Genomic DNA, 21,507 nt, shown 5'->3' on the forward strand with positions numbered 1-21,507 from the left:
GAAAGAAAGAGAAAGAAAGAAAGAGAAAGAAAGAAAAAGAAAGAAAGAAAGAGAAAGAAAGAAAAGAAAAGAAAGAAGAAAAGGGCTCGCTTAATCTCCCACCTCCCGCACCTGGCTAGGTGTTTATCCTCTTCCTCACAGGTGCAGGGGAAGGGAAGGAATCCAAGATTCCTCTCCACTCCCACTCAAAACCTACCACAAAATTTCTCTATTGACAACACAATGCTATTGTCCATCCTGAGTTGGTACAAATCACACATAAGTATAAAAATCATATTTACAAAATCTCTGTATGCTTAGCCCAAATTATAAAATGCCCTTTAAGCTTCCTAGTAAAAGGGGGTTTTCTACACAGTATGTCTCTGCAAGCCAGGAAACTTTCACATTCCTTTCCCCTCACTCTCTAAAGACAGGAGAGGGCAAAAAAAACCTGACTCCTAAAATATTAATATCAATTTTTCCATTCTTTGGTACCTTACCACACTTTCCTTATGCCAGAAACTGTGATTACTGGAGATAAAGCAGTGCCTGTCTGTCAACAGACTTCCCATTCTGGTGCGGGAGACAGAGAACTTACCAAAATGAGTGAGTTATATATATAGTGTGTAGGAAAGTAATTACAACTCTGGAAAAGAAATAAAGCAAGGAAAAGGGACGAGGAGTGCTGAGTTGGATGGCCAGAGCAGGCCTCACTGGGAAGGTGCCATTTCAGCTAAGACTTGAAGGAGAGGAGGTAATGAGCAGTGCAGCTCTGGGAGGGAAAAGCGTAGACAGAGAATGATCAAAGGCCCTGGGGTGGAAGCATGCCTGGCCTGCTTGTGGAGCTATGAGGAGGCCAGCTTGGATGGAAGAAGTGAAGAAGGGGAGAAAAGGAAGAAACGAGGAAGGAAGGTAGTGGGGACCAGATGTTACAGGCCTTGTTGATCTTGTACTTTGAACAGAGTAGGGCTCTACTGAAGAGCTCGGAGCAGAGGAGGGCTGTGATCTGCCTCATATTCTAAAGGATCACTCTGCATTCTGGTGGTGTGAATGGACTCAGAAGAGTCTGGAGGATGGGAAGTAGAGTGAGCTAGAGGCGATTGTAATCCAGGTAGAGAGAATGGTTTCCGAACTGGGGGAAGGCCAATGGAGTGGTGACGAGTAATCATATTTTGAATATATTTTGAACACGGAGCAAGTAAGATTTCCTGACTGATTGATTGTATGTGGGGGTGTGGACAGGAAAAAAGCGGACAAAGATGACTACAGGGTTTTTGGCCTGAGCACTTGAAAGGATAGACTTGCTATTATCTGAAATGGGGAAGGCTACTAGTGGTGTGGTAGTGGTGGGAAAGCTCAAGTTCAACTTTGAACATTTGAAGTCTATTAGTTGGAATTTTGTTTTTCTTCTTTTCCAAGTGGGAGAAGGGGAGATAGACTCCAACATGCAACCTGACCAGGATCTACCTCCAACCCCCATCTGGGGCCGTGCTCGGCAACCAGTCTATTTTTGCTTTTAAGAATTTTTTTTTTTTTTTTTTTTTTTACAGGGACAGAGAGAGAAAGAGTCAAAGAGAGGGACAGACAGACAGGAACGGAGAGAGATGAGAAGCATCAATCATCAGTCCTTTGTGGCGACACCTTAGTTGTTCATTGATTGCCCCCTCACATGTGCCTTGACCACGGGCCTTCAGCAGACCGAGTAACCCCTTGCCCGAGCCAGCGACCCTGGGTCCAGGCTGGTGAGCTTTTTTGCTTAAGCCAGATGAGCACGCACTCAAGCTGGCGACCTTGGGGTCTCGAACCTGGGTCCTCCCGCATCCCAGTCTGACGCTCTATCCACTGCGCCACTGCTTGGTCAGGTGGCAACCAGTCTATTTTTATCACCAGAGGTGGAGGCTCCACAGAGCCATCCTCAGTGCCCAGGGCTGTTGTGCTTGAACCAATTTAGCCATGGCTGCAGGAGGGGAAGGGAGAGGGTTGGAGAAGCAGATGGTCTCTTTTTCTGTGTTCCCTGACCGGGAATTGAACCTGGGACAATCACACACTGGGCCGACGCTCTGCCACTGAGCCAACTGGCCAGAGCCAGTTGGACACTTCCAAACACAAAAGTAGACTAGTCCAGTGAACACTGTCACTGCTTCAACAGCCATCATATTGTATCTCTTCTTTTTTCACTTGTATTTTAAAACAAACCCTGGGCGACATGTAATGTTACCCATAAGTACTTTGGCATATATCTCTATATCTCTAACAGTTTAGAACTTTTTGCTTTTAACAAAGCCACAGTACTTTACTAAGACTTGTCCAGATTTAGGCAAATATAATAATGTATTTTAAACTGGATTTTTTTCCCCCTAAAAGATAAACTGAGGGAATTAGCTTATGAAAGAATTATTCCTTCTTTTTCAAATAATTAATTAAATACTAGCTTGAAATATGCTTATCTGGTACATAAACAATATAATGCAGAGAAATTAAATATACATATTCAAACTTTTTAGGTTATTGCATAAAATAATAGTTAATCCCTTTATTAGGATGCGTAATAAGAAAACACGTTCCCATTCTTTTTTTTTTTTTTTTTTTTTTTTTTTTACAGGGAAAGAGAGAGAGAGTCAGAGACAGGGACAGACAGACAGGAACGGAGAGAGATGAGAAGCATCAATCATCAGTTTTTCATTGCGAGACCTTAGTTGTTCATTGATTGCTTTTTCATATGTGCCTTGACCACAGGCCTTCAGCAGACCGAGTAACCTCTTGCTCGAGCCAGTGACTTTGGGTCCAAGCTGGTGAGCTTTTGCTCAAACCAGATGAGCTCACGCTCAAGCTGGTGACCTCGGGATCTTGAACCTGGGTCCTCTGTATCCCAGTCCGACACTCTATCCACTGTGCCACCGCCTGGTCAGGCACGTTCCCATTCTTGAGAGCATAAAATCTAAAGGTTTAAAAATATGAAAACAATTTTACATCTATCAATCATTGCACAAAGTGCTGAGAGGATTTAGAGTGTATGGTCTGAGTAGTGCCTGGAATTCAGAGAATGTCTGGAACGTTTGAAGATTTGTACCTGTGTTTTGGTTTTGAATGTGTATGAGTTATATGTGTTTTACCTTTTTGGGGGAGAGAGGAAGCTTAAAGTTTTCAAACACAAGATTCAACTGTTATCAAGAGTTTGTCATACTGGTTCTACTTGTTCCTTTTTAAACTTTGTCATTGCTAGAGTTTTAAAAGCACTCTATTTTGAAATAACTTGAAATTTAAAGAAAAGTAGTAACAATACAAAGAACTCCCATGTACCCTTTACCCAGATTCACTAATTGTTAATTCAGTTTAATGCTGTTTGGAAAGAAGTCATTGGCACAGCCCACACTTAAGGAACAGGGAGTAATGCTCTCCGTCCTTTAGGGCTGAGTATCTATGTAATTTGGAATTCTTTTGTACAAGAGATTTGTCTTTTTACCACATGAACATACTCAACCATTTATACCAGGGACTCATGGATATTTGTTTTATACTTTGGATTATAAACAACTACTTTAATTTTGTTGTTCACATTGTTTCAGCTTTGGTCACTGGGAGTTGTTTGGGTTAGCTCCTGTGATATACTCCCAATAATATGTGCTTTTTTAATTTTCTCTCTTTTTAGCAGGAGAGAGACAGACAGGAAGGGAGTGAGATGAGAAGCATCAACTCATAGTTTCAACTTGATTTGTTCATTGATTGCTTCTCATATGTGCCTTGATTGGGGGGCTCCAGCTGAGCCAATGACCCCTTGCTTAAGCCAGTGACCTTGGATTCAGGCCAGCCATCTCAGGCTCAATCAAGCCAGCGTCCTTCGGCTTTAAGCCAGCGACTGTTGGGCTCAAGTAAGCAACCATGGGATCATATCGATGATCCCACACTCAAGCCAGTGACCCTGCACTCAAACTGGTGAGCCTGGGCTCAAGGCGACAACCTCAAGGTTTTGAACCTGGGACCTCAGTGTCCCAAGTTGATGCTCTATCCATTGCGCCACCACTGGTCAGGGCCAACAATATGGTTTTATTTTTAAACACCTTTCTGGTACTACAAGATACTTCATGCTCATCTTGTGTATTTCCTGCCCAAGTCTTAGAATCAGCCACTTCTCCAAGGTGCCCTGATCCCTTTTAAATGAGAATGGTACAGATGCTCCTCAGCTTACAATGGGGTTATGTCCCAATAACCCCATTGTAAGTTGAAAATATTGTAATTCGGAAATGCATTGAATACACCTAAGCTACAGAACATCATAGCTGAGCAGTCTACCTTAAATGTGCTCAGAACACTTCAATTAGCTGATATTTGGGCAAACTCACCTAACACAAAGCCTATTTTACAATGGCGTGTTGAATACTGTACTGAAAGTGAAAAACAATGTTTATATGGGTACTAACCATTAACATACACAGCTGAAAGCACTCTGGCTATGAAGGATGTTTGAAGAATTGAACTAAAATTAATTGCATCACTAGAGTATCATACTGCATACTATTAACCTAGGGAGAGATTAAATTCAAAATTTGAAGTATGGTTTCCACTGAATGCGTCTCACTTTCACACCATTTTACAGTTGAAAATTGTAAGTTGAAATGTTCTATTTTGGGGACTGTCTGTAATAGAAACTAAGACATTGGTGGTAGGTGTGCTCATTGCTCCTGGGGTGTTTGCTATATATAATTTTAAAGTAAAAGCAAATCCCCGGCAACATGTCATTAATTCCTGAAAAACGTGTGCGTATCTGTAAAAAATAAGGATATTTTCCTAAATAACCAAGATGTCAAATAGCCTGTGGCTGTCACAACAATTTTTCACAAATTTAGTGGCTTAAAACAACAGAAATTTAGCCCTGGCGGATGGTTCCGTTGGTTAGAGCATCGTCCCAAAGCACAGAGGCTGTGGGTTCAGTCCCTGGTCAGGGCACATACAGGAACAGATTGATGTTCCTCTCTCTCTCTCTCCTCCATTCCTCTCTCGCTAAGATAAATAAAAATTAAAAAACAAAACAAAACAGAAGCCCAGAAATTAATTTTTTTCACAGTTCTGGAGGTCAGAAGGCTGAAATGAGGCTGTTCTAAGGACCCATTTCCTCAGAAGGTTCTAGGGAGAATCCTTTACTTGCCTCTTCCATCTTCTGGTGGCCCCAGGCATTCTTTGGCTTGTACCCACACCACTCAAATCTCTGTCTCTGTGGGTACATTGCATCCTCCTTTTCTGTGTGTCTTCTCTGTGTCTGTCACATCTCCCTCTGCCTCATGAAGCACATTTGTCATTTGATTTAGGGCCCACCAAGATAATCTATGAAAATTCTTTAATCCTCTCAAAAATCTTAATCACATTTTTTACCATAGCATAAGGTAATATTTACACATTCTTGGAATTAGGATGTGGATATCTTCTTTTTTGGGGGGGCAGCATTCAGTCAATTATAATAATAAAATTAACAATAGTTTCTTAACACCATCTATATTCTTTTTTTTTTTTTAACACCATCTATATTCTTATGTCCCCAGTCCACTTCAGATTTCTTCATTTTCTCAAAAATATTTTTTTTATAGTTTGTTTGAATCCAAGCAAGGTCCATTCATTGCATTTATTTTAATTTTTTTCATTCAGTCTCTTAACTCTCCTATAATCTTAGAACATCTCACTCTGAAATTGTTGAAGAAACAAGGTCATTTATTTGTACATTGGCCCGCATTCTGGATTTATCTGATTGTTTTCTTGTGGTATTATTGTCTGGAAGTTGGAGCCAAAATCTCGATTAGATTCAAATTCAACTTTTAATTTTTTGACAAAAATATCTAAATATTACTGTGTAGTTCAAATTGCATTACCTCAGGTGACAATTTACATTTGTTCACCTTTCAGGATCTAAGATTGATTAAAATATACAGGTGATGGTAGACATCCTTCCAGTGTAAAATTCCATCGGTCCTCTAATGAATCTATGAAGGACTGTTGCCTAAATCAATTATTAAGCATTCTTGCTCTGGTCCAGATTTTCATTAGGTTACTTTAATCTTTTATTGTCTCCTTTATTTTTGTAGCAGACTGTTTAGAAAAGATGTTTTCATTCTCCATCTCTGCTTAGATCTCCAAATTCATTAGGTAAGGTCCAGGGATATTGGAGACTGAGAGGGAATGGTCTGTCTTGCTTGAGGAGATAATGAATTAAGGTAGTGTTTCCTAAAGTTCACACTTGAAGCCCATAAAGCAGGTGGTTGTCGTTGAACCTGCTGGATTTGTTGAGGTTAGGGAAAGTTTGCCTGAAGGGAAACAGTGGATCTGGCGATCTCTCCCTTCCTGGGGTCTAAATCAGACTTTTACTTGAAAGAACTACTAAGAAAATTCTTTAATGAAGTCCGAGATAGTTGATTTTAGAAGAACGAATTAAGGTACGGCCAAAGAAAAAGTCCATATAGGTCAGGTGGAATCAGAGTGGGGAGTATCCAGGAGGGAGCCTTTCAGGGACTTAATTCATGGACTACATTTTCCAGGATGCCGCTCTTCGGGCCCCACTGCACTGAAGCGACTGCGCGTGCGCTAGGCCGGGGAAGGCCTGCCCTCCCAGGCTCCACAACCCCCGAAATTCCGCGCGCCTGCCTCCCTCCCGTCGCGATCGCCCCCTTCAGGCGCTCGGTTTGTCCACTGGGGGCGCGCGCCGTGCGTGGCAGGCGGTAACTGCGCTGGCGGCTGAGAGCGCGGGTCGCGTGGCGGTGCGTGGTTGCTAGGGGCGCATCAGCCCGCCCGCTTGCCCCTCAGGCCGAGAGAGGAAGCAGCGGGGAGCCGGCGCCGAGCCGGGACGAAGCTGGGTCGGCTAGGTAAGTGTGGCTTAAGAGCCGGGGGTAACCACTCTCCCGCTCCTCCCTCTGCCCGGGTCCTTTCACCCAGGTCCTCAGCCGTCCGTCCGCTTCCGCCCCAGCCCCGCTCCTGCCCGCCACCTCTCCATCCCCTGGGAGGCCAGGGGGCCTCGACCTTCCCCCGGCCGGGACCTCGCCCCACTTCGGCACCGTCTCCTCCTCCGCCAGGCGGGTGAACTTAGTCGTCCCCGCCTCTGGTACCCGAGCCCTGCAGCGTACCCTTCCCACAGGCCTCCCTCCGTGCCTTCTGTTTCCCGCCGCTCTGCGATTTAAGTTCTCCCTTGGGTGGGAGCCTAAGCTTCTCTCCGGCTCCATGCTGAATTTAACATGGATTCCCACTTTTTTAGTTTCCCACCTTCAATATCTATAGAAAAATACTTTCCTAAACTGTAGAGATTCAGACAGCATCTGAGAGCCTGTGGAATTTAACTCTTCAATTATTCATCCATCTATCCATCCCTTCATTTAAACTTTCAACAATTTTAAATAAACATTAACAAATATTTCATGAGCCTGGCATCAAGAAAGGCGCTGGGAGGATATAGGGGTGAACAAGACGAGTAGCTGGCTGTCTTGGGGAGATTTTAATCAATTAAATAAGCATTTGCCATAGTGTGTAGTGTGTGCTCTGAGAGAACATTAGAAAGATTTTTAGCCCAGGCTCATTTGGGACACCATTGTCACCACTCCCTGGTCTTCACAGTCCTATTCTGAATCTAGGAAATGTTTTAATCCTCCCCTTTTTATGGAGTCATCCCTCAGATATTCCAGATGACATCTTCCTTAATTTCAGCACCTGTTGATTTAGCCAATCAACAAGCTGCCCCTCCTCCTCATAGTTCCTTCTTCATCAACCCCCACCTGGTCACTAAAATCAGAAACTTAGGATCAGTCCAAACTGCTACTTATCTCATTCTCCCTACATCTGTGCCAAAAGGTTTCATCACTGTACCATCTTAAACCTCTCCATTCCCACTGCAACCATTTTAAATCCCTCTTCATCTCTAGCCTGGTCTCTACTTTTCTCATTGGCTCCCTGCCTCCAGGCTAAAATCCTTCCTATTCAACCCATACACTGACACTACAGTAATCTCAAATACAAATCTGATGCTATATTCCTGCTAATTATCTGTGGTTTTCCTGCAACAGACACTTCAAATGCTTTTATTCATGTATCCCCAAGAAGAATTTTTAAAACCACAGATTTTAAAACCACAAGTGTATTCCTTGCACACCTTTGAGTTGAATTCACTTAGAGTGAATTTCATCACAAGTTTAAACAAGTTTTTTCTTTTGTTAAGAGGAGGAAGAAAATACTAAACTTTTTATAAAAAGAACTAAGTTAAAGATTAACTGTAATTGGAATAAAAATTTCATGATTTGTTTTGATAAAATAAGTTTTTTCTTTTTTTTTTATATTTTTCTGAAGCTGGAAACGGGGAGAGACAGTCAGACAGACTCCCGCATGCGCCCGACCGGGATCCACCCGATGCTCTGCCACCAGGGGGCGATGCTCTGCCCCTCCGGGGCATTGCTCTGCCACGACCAGAGCCACTCTAGCGCCTGGGGCAGAGGCTGAGGAGCCATCCCCAGCGCCCGGGTCATCTTTTTGCTCCAATGGAGCCTCGGCTGCGGGAGGGGAAGAGAGAGACAGAGAGGAAGGAGGGGGGGTGGAGAAGCAAATGGGCGCTTCTCCTATGTGCCCTGGCCGGGAATCGAACCCAGGTCCCCCACACGCCAGGCCGACGCTCTACCGCTGAGCCAACCGGCCAGGGCCCTTTTTTTTTTTTTTTTTTTTTTTTTTGTATTTTTCCGAAGCCAGAAACGGGGAGGCAGTCAGACAGACTCCCGCATGCGCCCGACCGGGATCCACCCGGCATGCCCACCAGGGGGCGATGCTCTGCCCATCCGGGACTTCGCTCCGTTGCGACCAGAGCCAGTCTAGTGCCTGAGGCAGAGGCCATGGAGCCATCCTCAGCACCCGGGCCAACTTTGCTCCAATGGAGCCTTGGCTGCGGGAGGGGAAGAGACAGAGAGGAAGGAGAAGGGGAGGGGTGGAGAAGCAGATGGGCGCTTCTCCTGTGTGCCCTGGCCGGGAATCGAACCTGGGACTCCTACACGCCAGGCCGACACTATACCACTGAGCCAACCGACCAGGGCCGATAAAATAAGTTTTAACTACCTTAACTAACTTAGCTTTGAGTACAAATATAAAGGAATTACACTTTGGATATGCTGATTTGAAGTCCCTGTAGTACATCCAGATAGAAAGGGCTAGAATGTAATAATTGCAAGTGCCATTTATTGAACACTTACTATGCACCAGGCAAAGTGAGAAAAATGAGCTCAGAAGAATGCTGACATTGAAAGAATGGGCAGAGGAAAAGGGATGGAAGAAGGAAGCAGAGAAGTTATAACCAAATATAAAAATGAGTATGTAAATGAAAAGTCACTTGCTAAAAACTATCTAGGTGAAGCCTTAACTTCAGGGTCTATCTAGTACTCATGGTCTGGAATTGAGTTTAGTTTTCCCTTTAGATTCCTTTATGATCTTGGAATTGTCTGATCCTAGGCTCCCTGGGTTTTAGCATGGGATCAGATGCTTTGACCTGTCAGTGAAATATAGAGAAAAATTTTCTCTAATATTCTGAAATTTAAGGTGACAGAAAATGATCAGACTCTGGGTGATGGGTATACAACATAATCAGCAGTTCAAATGCTATAGAAATGTTTACCTGAAACCTATGTACTCTTATTGATCAATGTCACCTTGTTAAATTTAATTCTCTCTCTCTAAAAAAAAAATATCCTGAACTTCTCACCCTGTCTTCTGGCAGAACTAGGAAGCCAGACTTGGCATTTTGGAACAAATACAAATACTGAGGGTACTAATTTTTCTTAGGCCCTGAAATACAGAGGCCATTGTCCTTAGTCGCCCTCATGGCAGTGGTATTTTTGACCAGAGGTGCTCAGATTTTTGATCTCAGAACTTTTTTATGCACTTCAAAAGCTCTTTGGGGTCTTCAATATATAGTTTAGTGTGGGATAGATATATCTATATATATCTTGACATTTACCATATTAGAAATAGAAATATTTATTAATCAGAAATGATAGATCAACTACAAGTTAATATAAATAGCATTTTTCTTTTTTTTTTCTTTTGGTATTTTTCTGAAGTGAGAAGGGGAGTGCAGACGGACTCCCACATGCGCCTGACCGGGATCCACCCCGCCTGCCCACCAGGGGACAATGCTTGGCCCATCTGGGGTGTTGCTCCCCTGCAACCGAAGCCATTCTAGCACCTGAGGTGGAGGCCATGGAGCCATCCTCAGCACCTGGGCCAACTTTACTCCCCTGGAGCCTTGGCCAGGAAGAGAGAGACAGAGGGGAAGGAGAGGGGGAAGGGTGGAGAAGCAGATGGGCGCTTCTCCTGGGTGCCCTGGCTGGGAATCGAACCGGGGACTTCCACACGCTGGGCCAATGCTCTACCGCTGAGCCAACTGGCCAGCGCCATAAATAGCATTTTTAAAATGCAAAATACTATTATTTCAAAAGATTAGTAAGAAGCATGGCATTGTTTTTGCATATCTCTTATGTCTGTCTTAATGGAAGACAGCTGGACTTTCCTGTTTCTGCAGTCATCTGGTTGTGTGATGTGTTGTTTTCATTGAATTATGAAGAAAATTCATCACACAGATGTTTCTTTGCAAAAGGGAGGAGTATTTCTAGAACTTTTTCAGATAATTGTGAGTATCCTCCTTTGGTATTACACAAAGGTTAAGAAAGGATGATTTTGTAAAGGTTAGTTTCAATGTGGAATCTGAAATGATAATAAACTCCTCATACTTTGTTACAGTAAAGTCCATTAGTCTGTCTCTTACTTTGAGCAGATCTTTTACCCATGAGTAATTCTGTAACATTGTTTGATAGGTATTTGGAAAAATACTGATTCACTGAGTCATGCAGACCTTCCAGATGTTGTCACATTTTATTATATAATATTAAAAATTATATTCATATTGTCACCACACTCATTAGAAAAATGGTTAAGTACTAGGAAGCTCTCAAGCTTGTAGTGGTAGATACAAGTTTGCCAAAATTCTAATTTTCTCTTGGAAGCTCAAATTTTATTGTTGGCAACAAATACTGTCAAGTCAGTTGTTTTCCTTGAAGTGACAGGCTTTGTTGTTTTTTTTCCAGAAAATAAATCTGCCAAATACCAAAGTCTGACTAACCCAACACTTGCGTGTTCTTCATTCTTTCAAGTAACATGGTGTTCCACGGAAGATTTTTACAGTTCAGATAATGCATCTTCTGTACGCCACATAAGTGCTTTGATGTACTTCTTTTGTCACACAGAATATTAGACATGCTTGAGGACTGAGACTTAATAATTTTTACTGTGGCCTCAAAGACATGCTTAGGTAAAGCGGGCATTCATTCATTCCTGTGCGGGGAAGAAGTTATGTGCTGGTGAAGGCTCTAACTTGGTGCACTGTCTCGATTCCTGCCCAGGCGCCAGCTGTTTGACCCACCATTGCATTTGCACCATCAGTGGAATGACCACGGTACAAAAAGCAAAGCACGTCTAAGTTTTGTTATGAATATGGTTTCACCTAGCAGGACCCCTGAGAGGGTCCTGGGGTTCCCGCATGTTCTGTGGACCCCACTCAGAGGACTGCTGCTCTAGAGGGAGGACTTCTCAGGAGGAGGAAAGAGGGTCCTTTCTGCAGCTGATAAAGGTCAAGGCATCAGGAGAACTAGTGTCTTAGTTGTTAAACCTTCAGCTGTTTTTTGTTTTTCAGTAATTTGTGGATTTGCTTCCTTCAGCTCTAACTGCTGTGAGCTGTAGTTTTCCCTCAGTTTTGCCACCCTTTTTTTGCAGTACTGAACTGTGTTCTGCAGAGCTACTTATCTTACCTTGTGGGACTGTCCCTCCTTTCTCATTAGGGCTGGGGTAGTGACCTTCCTTTCTCAGTAGGACTTTAAGAACTTCATTGCTCTTCCAACTTTCTTTGGGGAGACATAGCTTGGGATTTGTTTCATAAGAAGAGAAATAGATTCTGGTTCCTACATTCCTCCCCATTTCATTTGGTTCCGAGTAAGTCAGTACTATCTTCTAGCACAACTACAGAGCAATCAAAGTAATCTTGTCAAAGATCTTGCGAATTGTAGACTCTGAACCATTTATGATGTCCTGAGTTTCATGTAGACTCTGAACCATTTCTGATGTCCTGAGTTGCCCTGGTGACTGAGGGAAAGACCTAGAAGAAGGAGGAAAAGGAAACGGCAGATCCCAAGAGTCACACACACACTCCTGTAAGAGAGGAGAGTGATTTAATCTGTGGGTAGTGAATAATTGCTTTCCGTAAAAATAGATACCTTGTCTAAGTTGGTCTGGGCCTGGCCCTTGGAGATTTGAAGGTTTGAGACAGCAGCCAGGAATTTTCAAGCCTCAGCTGCTCGTCATTCACTCGAGGAAGAAACCTGAGGCAAAATCACCCCACAAAGAGCGGAAGGAAGAAAGATGCAGTTTCTGAGTGCCGTGTAAAGGTGACAGAGCAGGCTGTTGAGATTCCTGAGACTGGATGCTTTAGACGGGGAGCGGCTGGGGCCAAGGAAGTCTGTCTGGCTTCTGCTGTGACAGTCCTGCACTTGGTGAAGGGGGTGGGAGATTAGGAGTTGGCCTGAGCCACCATGCAAATAGAAAGGGATGTTTGAGGCCATTTTATCATTAGAATGGTCTGCAGTTATTTACACTCCTTTTCTTTTCCCTTCAGTCAGTTTTTGTGTGTGTGTGTGTGAGACAGAGACAGAGAGAGTCAGAGGGACGGATAGGGACAGACAGAAAGAAAGGGAGAGAGATGAGAAGCATCAATTCTTCATTTCAGCTCCTTAGTTGTTCATTGATTGCTTTCTCATATGTGCCTTGACTGGGGGGCTACAGCAGAGGAAGTGATTTCTTGCTAAAGCCAGCGACCCTGGGCTCAAGCTGGTGAGCTTTGCTCAAACTAGATGAGCCCGCACTCAAGCTGGCGACCTCGGGGTCTCGAACCTGGGTCCTCTGCATCCCAGTCCGACGCTCTATCCACTGTGCCACCACCTGGTCAGGCCCTTCAGTCAGTTTTTAAAACAGCTTCGTGGAGGTATAACTGACATGGACAGATCCATCACTCCCGAGTGAATTGTTAATTAACCCTTGTTCTAGGGAGCCTGAGTACCCTTATGAACCTGTGAGAGGAGAGTTGGGCAGCATTGCAGAAGAGGAGGCCAGATTCAGTTAGTCATCTTCCCCTTCTACCAGGTTAGTTCTGCAGTTGTCTGTTAGCGATAGATACGCAGGGCTTCCCTGTTAAAACCTTCGTGGAGCTTATGAGGCATAGCCATGTGAAAAGAGAACTGTCGTAAAAGATGGACTTTGCAAAGTGTCAGTATTCCTGGACAGAGTGGGCTACTTAAAAAAAAAAGGCAAGTAAAATATAAAAATTCAGAAGGAGAGGTTCAGTGGAGTAAAGGCCTGCAGACAGGTTTGAGAGTGGGCTTAAGCTGGGCCTACTTAAAAAAAAAAAGGCAAGTAAAATATAAAAATTCAGAAGGAGGAGGTTCAGTGGAGTAAAGGCCTGCAGACAGGTTTGAAAGGCTTATTCCGCCCTGACTGGATAGCTCAGTTGATTAGAGTGTTGTCCCAAAGCGCAGAGGTTGCTGGTTCGATCCCCAGTCAGGGCACATATAGGAGCAAATCAAGTTCCTGCGTCTCTCTCTCCCTTCCTCTGGAATTCTCTAAAGTCAATAAAATAAACATTTAAGAAAAAAAAGGCTTATTCCAGGAGTTTAGTGCTAAGGCTAGCATAGAATGGAATTAGAAGGGGCAGAGACCTGGGAGCTGCAGATTTAAATTCAGTCTGGACACTGTTGTAGTAGTCCAGATCTGAGCGGTGGTGAAAATAAGAGAGGAAGGATGCTATGAAGAAAGACTCATAAGTTTTGTGTCTGGCTTGGCTTTGGAGAATAAGGCAAAGGAAGAAGTCAGGAGTGACCTAAATTTTCCTCGTAGGTGACTGAGAGAGAGGAGCTTCACTGAAAGAAATTGGGAGGTCAAGGGTACAGAGCTAGTTTGACAAACTGGATTGAAGTGGCTGGACTTGCACGTAGAAAAGGTGGAACAGACAGCTGGTGTTGAGGACACGAAGCCTGAGAGAGGGTCAAGACTGAAAGTGACTGTCTCTGCAGATAATAGTTGAAATTGTGGGAGCAAAGGGGTTTAATGTGGGAGAGGATAAAAGAGAAGTGCTGTGGAAAATTTTGGAGGGGCTTCCGAAGGAGGAAAGGTATTATTGAAGGAGTTGGGTGTGGCTGTGGCAGGGTTTGTGCACTGAGCAGAGTAGCGGCAAGGAGATGGTGGTAGGAGAGAAGCACTCATAGCTCTTGTAGACACACTTGTTTATTCAGCATATATTTAAGGAACCCTGATTGCTTTCCAGGGCTAGACATATGCTGTGTGAATGAGGTCCCAGTTCCCATTGAGATTTTATTTTGGAAGAGAAGATAAACAAATAACAAAGGAAAGTTTAAATCAAGTTTTCATTTTCAAATATAGTAAGGTTTTTCACTAGATGATTTATTTATATAGCTCAGAAATTCAAATGATAGAAAAAAAAGGTATACACAGAGAAGCCTCATACCTCATTGTTAACATGTTTTTAAAAAAATCAGGACCCTGGCTGGTTTGCTCAGTGGTAGAGCCTCAGCTCGGCATATGGATGTCCCGGGTTCGATTCCTCGTCAGGGCACACAGAAGTGACTATCTGCTTTATCCACCCCTCCCCCTCTCCCTTTTCTCTATCTCTCTATTATTTAAGGGAAAAAAACCCAGTTTCCGTTTATGATTCCAATGTTTCTTTAGGCACTTAGAAAGTAATATTAGTATATAATAATTTTAGATAGTGGAGCGATGAAACAGACTAGAACAAGGTAATGTAATAGAGAATGATTAGGAGTGTTGCAGTATTAGGGTAGACAGGCTCTTTGAGGTGGTGTTAGCTGAGTACTAGCTAAGCTAGCCATTGAGCCATCTGAGTGTTTTAGAGGGAACAACAAGGACCCTGGGAACAAGTCTGGCGAGGGGGAAAAGCGAACTGATAAGGTCCGAGGGAGAGACCAGGCGTCACATCACATTGGCTTTGGAGCCCTCCAGTGGCTTTAAAAGCTCCCTTTTAAAAAGAGCACTGTGGCCACTGTCTGAAGAATAGATTATAAGAGGTGGTAAGAGTAGAAGCAGGGAAACCAGCAGGTGAGAGATAACAGTAATTTGGACTGAGATAATAACTGGAAATGGAGAAGAATAGATGGATTCAAGGACCTATATTGGAAACTGGAAGGACTTGATGGATTGAATGGGTGGAAGTGAAGCTCTGCCCAGATTAGGGCGAAAACATTCCCACAGGGCATGCTGGGAGTTTCTGTGTTGCATAAAAACCCGTCCCAGGGACATAGTTCCTTTTGCCTGGATGCTTTTTTATTGAAGTCTTCTTTGTGCAATTGCAGCTTATTTCCTGTCTCTGACTCTAAAAGATTAATAGACTCCCAAAGGTTAAGTGAGGAATGTTATTGATCATTCCTGTTTTATTTTATTTTTTTGATCATTTCTGTTTTATTACTCCTCCTCCCACTTCCCTTAGCATGACTTTTTACTAAAATATGACATTCCCATCTAGTTTCAAGGAGATTAAAAGATAACGCGTTCCTTCCTTGAATAACAGTGGTCATAGAGAACTCGGAGCTTCCCACAGTGTCCCTTTGTTTTCTTGAGCTAGCCCTGAAGTCCTTATCTCAGCCTCTGTGTTCCTGCTTCTCAGGTTGGTGCTGACAGCAGCTGCTTTCTCAGCTGAAGGCAAGACAGGACTTGTGTTTTGTTGGGTAGTGGAATTTTCACATAGAATCAGGTTTAAACAGCCTTTCTCCCCAACTAATTGGAGACACCCCCCCCCCACACACACACACATTGTATGTTGATGGGCTTCAGAGAAAGTGCTGTTAAACTTCATCTACCGGGCTGTGGTGTGTGCCTTCTTCCTTAAACTCCCCTTCAGCCGCAGTTTGCAGATTCCTGGCAGGTTAGAGTGGAGTGTGCCAGGTGGCTAGTTCATGTTAAGCTGACCACCACCAGTGGCTACATTGGAAAGACTTGTGTTTTGGTGAGATTCTTCACCAGTCATGTAACCTCAGTTCTTATGCCTTAGGCATGATAGGTGGATCCTCCAATCAAACTGCTTCAGGTAATGGAGCAAGGAATTTTATTACTATATTATTGGCTTGAATTAACTGGCAAATCCATTCTTGTCACTCTAATTTCAAAGAAGAATTGAGGTTGGTTGTGTGCTGCCTGCTTTCTGGTCTGAAGAAGGCAGCCTTCCCTGTATGTAGAAATGACTTTTCTAACCTCTTTTATTTTGAAATGATATCGGACTTGCAAAACAGTTGTAAAAATAGTACAAAGAATTCCTTTTTTTTTTTACCCAGAGTTATCAAATGTTAATATTTTACCACACTTACTTTATTATTCATTCTTATGTGAATTGTGAACTGTTTTTATTTTTTTCTAATTTCTTGGGGTGATGTTGTTTGCAAAACCATACAGGTTTCAAGTGTACAACTCAAGAAAGCATCATCTGCACACTGCGTGGTGGGCCCTCGCCCCAAGCAAAGTCTCTTTCGTCCCGACCTCCCCCACCGCTTTGCCCTCTTCCACCCACTCTCTCCCCTGGCCTCTGGCTAGCACCACACTGTGTCTGTGTCTTATATGTGTGTGTTTGTGTGCGTAATCCCTTACCTTCTTCATCCAGCCCCCCAACTCCCCTCCCCTCTGACAGCTGTCAGTTTGTTCCATGTATTTATTCCTGTTTCTGTTTTGTTCATCAGTTTATTTATTCATTGGATTCCACCTATAAATGAGATCATATGGTATTTGTTTTTCTCTGACTGGCTTATTTCACTTAATCTAATAATCCTTAGGTCCATTCATGTGCTAGATCTCAAAAGGTAAGATTTCCTTTTTCTTTTTTATGGCTGAGTAGTATTCCATTGTGTAAATGTACCACAGCTTTTTCATCCACTCATCTGATGGGCACTTGGGCTGTTTACAGATCTTGGCTATTGTAAATAATGCTGCAGTGAACATAGGGGTGCATATATTGTTTTGAATTAGTATTTTTTGTTTCTTAGGCTATATTCCCAGAAGTGGAATTGCTGGGTTGAAAGGCAGTTCATTTTTAACTTTGGGGGAAATTCCACACTGTTCTCCACAGTTCCTGCACCAGTCTGCATTCCCCCCAGCTCTGCACAAGGGTTCCCTTTTCTCCACATCCTCGCCAGTACTTATTTGTGGATTTACTCATGATAGTCATTTTGATAGGTGTGAGGTGATATCTCATTGTGTGTTTTTTTAAAGATTTTGTTTATTGATTTTAGAGAAAGGAAAGTGAGAGAGAAAGATGGGGGGGAGCGGGAAGAATCAGCTCATAGCTGCTTGTCATATGTGCCTTGACCAAGCAAGCCCAGAGTTTTGGACCGAGACCTCAGCATTTCAGCATCCACTGCACCACCAAAGGTCAGGCTCACTGTGGTTTTAATTTGCATCTCTCTGATGATTAGTGATGTTGAGCTTTTTTTTTTTTTTTTTTTTTTAAGTGAGACAGGGAGAAAGGGACAGAGACATGAAGGGAGAGAGATGAGAAACACCAACTATTAGTTGTGGCACCTTAGTTGTTCATCGATTGCTTTCTCTTATGTGTCTTGACCTGGGGGCTCCAGCTGAGCCAGTGACCTTGGGCTTAAGCCAGTAACTTTTGGGCTCAAGCCAGCAACCGTGGGGTCATGTCTGTGATCCTATGCTTAAGCTGGCGACCCCTTGTTCAAGCCGGATGAGCCTACTCTCAAGCCAGCAACCTCAGGGTTTCAAACTTGGTTCCTCAGTATCCCAGGCCAATGCTCTATCCATTGCACCACCACTTGGTCAGGTGTGCATTTTTTCATATATCTGTCGGCCATTTGTATGTCATTTTTAAAATTTTTTTGAGAGAGGGAGAGACAGGAAGGGAGAGAGATGAGAATCATCAACCCATAGTTGTGTCACTTCAGTTTTTCATTGCTTTCTTCTCATAAATGCCTTGATGGGGGGAGGGGCTCAAGCCTTGGCAGTGACCTCTTGCTCAAGCCAGTGACCCCACAGTCAAGCCAGTGACCCTGGGGTTTCAAACCTGGGATGTCAGCATCCCAAGTCAATGCTCTACCACTGGTTAGGTTGTTATTTGTCTGTTATGTTTTTTTTTTCTTCTTCTTTTCCAAGTGAGAGGAAGGGAGATAGAGATGCAGACTTTTGTGTGTGCCCTAGCCAGGATTCACCAGGCAAACCCCATCTGGGGCCAATGCTCGAATCAGCCAAGCTATTTTACAGTCTGAGGGTGATGTGCTGCGACCATCTGAGCCATTCTCAGTGCCCAGGGCTGACACTTGGACCAATCAAGTCACTAGCTGGGCAGGAGAAGAGGGAGAGAAGGAGGAAAGGGAAGGGGAGAGGAGCTGATGGTCACTTCTTTTGTGTGTGCCCTGACTGGGAATCAATCCCAGGACTTCCATATGCTGGGCCAACACTCTGTCCACTGACCCACCTGCCAGGGTCTAATATATTTTTATATTGGGTTGGTTTTCATTTCCTTTTTTATTTTATTTTATTTAATTTTATTTTTTATTTATTTATTTTTTTACAGGGACAGAGAGAGGGATAGATAGGGACAGACAGACAGGAACGGAGAGAGATGAGAAGCATCAATCATCAGTTTTTTGTTGCGACACCTTAGTTGTTCATTGATTGCTCTCTCATTTGTGCCTTGACCGCGGGCCTTCAGCATACCAAGTAACCCCTTGCTCAAGCCAGTGACCTTGGGTCCAAGCTGGTGAGCTTTTTGCTCAAGCCAGATGAGCCCGCGCTCAAGCTGGCGACTTCGGGGTCTCGAACCTGGGTCCTCTGCATCACAGTCCGACGCTCTATCCACTGCACCACCGCCTGGTCAGACTCATTTCCTTTTTGAGTTATAAGAGTTCTTTATATATTTTGAATACAAGTCCTTTATAATTGCAAATATTTTTTCTCAGTTCATGGAATTTTTTCCATCTTCTCAATAGGGTTTAAAAAAATTTTTTTTAAGTGAGAGGAGGGAAGGTAGTGAGACAGATTCCCCCATGTGCCCTGACCAGGATCCACCCAGCAACTCCCCTCTGGGGCTGATGCACGAATCAACCAAGCTATTTTTAGCACCTGAGGCTGACTGGCTGGGACCAACTGAGCTATCCTTAGCACCCAGAGCCGATGCTCAGACCAGTCAAGGCACTGGCTGTAGGAGGGACAGAAGGAAAGAAGAGGGGAGAGTGAGGCAGATGGTTGCTTCTCTTGTGTGTGCCCTGACCAGGAATCGAACCTGGGACATCCATATGCTAGGCCAGTGATCTATCCACTGAGTCAATTGGTCAGAGCTATATATATATATTTTAATTAAGTGAGAGGAGGGGAGGCAGAGATAGACTCCTGCGTGTGCCTGTCCGGGATCCACCTGGTAAGCCCCTACGGGCTGATGCTCTGCCCATCTGGGGAAGTTGCTTCGTTGGTCAGCAACCGAGCTATTCTTAGTGCCTGAGGCAGGCCACAGAGCCATCCTCAGTGCCCAGGGCCAACTCACTCAAACCAACAGAGTCATGGCTGCAGGAGGGGGAGAGAGAGAGGGAGGGGAAGAGAAGTGATAGGGGGAGGGGTGGAGAAGCAGATGGTCATTTCTCCTGTGTGTCCGGACCAGGAATTGAACCCGGAGGATCCACACACCAGGCTGACGCTCTACCACTGAGCCAACCAGCCAGGGCCTAGGGCCACATTTTTAATTGTGATATAGTCCAGCCTGACCAGGTGGTGGCGCAGTGGATAGAGCGACGGACTGGGATGCAGAAGGACCCAGGTTCGAGACCCCGAGGTCGCCAGTTTGAGCACGGGCTCATCTGGCTTGAGCAAAGAGCTCACCAGCTTGAACCCAAGGTCGCTGGCTCCAGCAGGGGGTTACTCGGTCTGCTGAAGGCCCGCGGTCAAGGCACATATGAGAAAGCAATCAATGAACAACTAAGAAGTCGCAACGCGCAACGAGAAACTGATGATTGATGCTTCTCATCTCTCTCCGTTCCTGTCTGTCTGTCCCTGTCTATCTCTGCCTCTGTTAAAAAAATAATAAAATAAAATAAAATGTACTTTAATTGTGATATAGTCCAGCTAAGAACTACATGGTTATCAAAATATTTTTATTAGTCATACTTTTGATAATATCTAAAAAGTATTTGCCTAGCTCAAAGTCATAAAAATTTTCTTCTGTGTTTTCTGCCAGAAGTTTTATAATTTTAGTACCTACTTAGAGCTCTCTGATCCATTTTGAGTTAATTTATGGTGTAAGGTAACGATCTAAGTTTATTTTTTTTGTACATGAATATCCAGTTGTTCTAACATCATTTGTTACAGACTATCCTTTTCCTCTTAAATTGCCTAGGCAACTTTATAAACTATTATAGGCATGTCTTGTAGATATTGCAGTTCCAGGCTACTGCAGTAAAGCCAGTTGTAATCTTCCTGTTGATGGAGGGTCTTCCTTTCAAGTTATAAGAAACCAACATCTGTGAAGCCCAGTAAAGCAAAGCACAATAAAATGACTTGTGCCTGTAATTAACCATTAGTATATGAGTTTTTTTCTAAACTCTATTTGGTTCTATTGATCTGTATGTTTATTCTTATGCCAATACCATGTTATTTATACTAAGTTTTGTTTAAGTTATTTAAACTTTATACTAAGTTTTGTAATCAGCTATTATTTTTCAAAATTGTTTTGGCCATTCTAGTCTTTTCCATTTCCATGTAAATTTTAGGATCAGCTTGTTAATTTCTTCTTGTTGTGAGTCGGGGGCACAGAGAGAGAGATCAGCAGACGAAATCATCGTGGACTAGCAAAGGACCACCGCTCACTCAGGCAAATGGCCCCGAGTTCATGCTGTGTCCTATTTTTATTCACAAGACTTCAAAAAGCTTGTTTATTGAGAAATTGGCATAACATTAAGCATAACTTTTACTTAAAGATACATGGAGTACACCTGCATGATAGCTTAATAACAATATAATATCAAAAGGCATTCATTGCTATTGCTTCTGTGGTTCCCACAACATTCCCCTTTATTTCAAGGGATAACCTTGAAAGGAACAGAAATCTTATGAGAATGTTTTACTGAGAAAAAAGCCCAGCAACTGTCTTCAGTCACATAGTCCTGTTTCACTGACCCACCTTCAAGTCACAAAACAATTCTCTTGGCGAAACATTCTTTTCTTGTTGGCTGTGTTCCTATTCAAGGCCATGCAATGGGTTATTCTACTACAATTTCTCCAGAAAAGCCCGCTGGGATTTTGATAGAAATAGCATTTACTTCATAGATCAATTTAAGAAGAATTGCCATCTTAACAATATTGTGTCTTCCAACTCATGCACGTTATATCTTTTCATATATTGAGGTCTTTAATTTCTCTCAGCAGTGTTTTGTAGTTTTCATTGTACTTCTTTTGTTAAAT

The 21,507-nt window shown here is 43.3% G+C and overlaps 1 protein-coding gene across 1 annotated transcript in view; it reads left to right on the top strand.

Moving 5' to 3' along the window:
• Nucleotides 1–6,573: 6,573 nt before the first annotated feature.
• Nucleotides 6,574–21,507, top strand: part of TTLL4 (tubulin tyrosine ligase like 4) — a 42,596-nt gene continuing 27,662 nt past the window's right edge. The window contains exon 1 of the mRNA XM_066345066.1: nt 6,574–6,824. The gene's annotated coding sequence lies outside the window, so the exon portion shown is untranslated. The remainder of the gene's footprint in view (nt 6,825–21,507) is intronic.

Source organism: Saccopteryx leptura, chromosome 7, assembly GCF_036850995.1.
Source record: "Saccopteryx leptura isolate mSacLep1 chromosome 7, mSacLep1_pri_phased_curated, whole genome shotgun sequence".
Classification (NCBI taxonomy): domain Eukaryota; kingdom Metazoa; phylum Chordata; class Mammalia; order Chiroptera; family Emballonuridae; genus Saccopteryx; species Saccopteryx leptura.